Genomic DNA, 2154 nt, shown 5'->3' on the forward strand with positions numbered 1-2154 from the left:
ATCAATGAACACAATAAAAAACTTATCCAAATATGGACACAACATATTGATCATCAAACACATAAATGTAATTGGAGCATTAGTCAAACTGAATGGAACTACAACAAACTCATAATGCCCATAGCTGGTCCAGAAAGATGTCTTGTAAATGTTCTCCTCTTTGATGTGTACCTGATGATATCCGGATCTCAGATCAATCTTCAAGAACACTTTTTCTCCCTTCAATTAATCGAACAAGTCAACAATCCTCAACAATGAATACCTGTTCTTGATGGTCGCTTTGTTCAACTGCTTGTAGTCAATGCATAATTTGAGAGTATCTTCTTTCTTCTTTACAAAAAAATTGGTGTGCCCCATGGTGATACACTTTTCCTAATGTATCCCTTGTCTAACATTTCCTTCAACTGCAACTTCAACTCTACCAACTGAGGTGTGCTCATCTTGTTAGGTGCCTTTTATTTCGGAGTTTCCCCTTGTGACAATGTAATAGAAAAGTCTACCTCCCTGTGAGTTGGCAACTCTGTAATGTCCTCAGGAAATACATCCTAAAACTGCTGTAGAACTGGGTACCTACTCAAAACATCTGCATCCTCAACTTCCTTACCTTTTTCACTAGAAATTTGCACTGCGAATAACATACACCCTTTCCTATGACTACGCTTTTCCTGCATAGATGTTACCATCCTAACTGACGTGGCTTTATTCTTACCCTATAATACCATTGGTTCCCCATTTCATCCAAGCAATCAATGGCCTTGTAATAGCAATCCACCTTGGTTCTATGAAGGTACAACCAATCCATGCCCAACAACATAATATATGATCCCAACGGTAATACATCTAAATGTGATGTGGTAGTCATACCATTCAAATCAAATCCACAAGCTCTTACCCAATGATGAACTCGCTTATTTGTACATGTAGCCAACTGCACTAACCAAGATTCTGCATGCAATTCCTTACTCAAACCACACTTATCCACCAAGTCATGACTAACATAGCTATAACTAGCATTTGCACCTAATGTTGCAAAGGAAACGCCGTAAGGCATAGTGTGTGGAAGAATATTGAAATGTGAATGGGCTTTTTTGAAATCAAGGGTCAATGATAATGAGTTTGAATTGAGGAAGCCATGCCGAAAACCCTATTTGGGGGTTAAAGTGGCTATGAAATGGAATAAAAGTAGTCATAAATATCAATTGAACTTGTTTAGATACCCTAAAGATTGCCTAGTTGAAAGTGAAGTTAAACAAATGAATTCACGCGAACAACAATTGGGTATCCATATCGATATACAAAATTTTAAGATAGGTATGTTAATATTTTCAAACAACATTCTAATGTATTTGCCTAGAAATATGAAGACCTTAAACCATATCACATTGTGATGAACTGAATCCCTGCCAGGATATATTCCTTATGACGCTACAGGTGGTTGATAAGGAGGTGAAAACAAATGCTTGGGCTCATGAAGGAGCTTTGTATTGTCCTCCAGCCCACACTATTCCTATGCCTATTATATTCCATGGCAAAATCGTACACAGAGACATCTCTTGTTCATTACTCCTAGTATGGTAATATTGACTAACTCTGCTTGTGTCACAAATCATATAAAAATGGATTTCAGTGAGCTCCGTGGTCCTTGGAGAATAATAATATATCTAAATTACTCTACCTACTCACATATGACTTGGACTTTCCATCTACCTTCTCATACATACATGACCTATCATCACACTCTAGATTCCTAGATATAAACTCATAACACTCTCTATCTACTTTCCTATATTTTGAAAATTTATGTCAAAATAAAAATATAATTTACGACAACATAATAGTCTTCTTCACAAAGTACTCTATCACTTTTCCATCTACCTTACCTTCTCATGCATGGGCCTTTGTGTAATAACACTCTCCATTTCTAGATATAAAAACACATAACACTCTCCTTAGTTGCATAGTTACTTTCCAACATCTAGGCTTTTTCATTTCATAAGAAAAAAAAGTTTTTTAAACTTCTTTTAATACTAGTTTCAGTTTTAAATAGTAATCAAATTCTGAGATATTATTTCAAAATATAATTGTAAGTAAATCATTGTTATGCCTTGCATTTCTTTGTGTATTTAGTTTCATTTTTAAATTATAAAACAATTG

This window comes from Pinus tabuliformis, chromosome 1_2, assembly GCF_031772625.1.
Source record: "Pinus tabuliformis cultivar Carrire ecotype Pingquan chromosome 1_2, CPIR1, whole genome shotgun sequence".
In the NCBI taxonomy this organism is placed as follows: Eukaryota; Viridiplantae; Streptophyta; class Pinopsida; order Pinales; family Pinaceae; genus Pinus; species Pinus tabuliformis.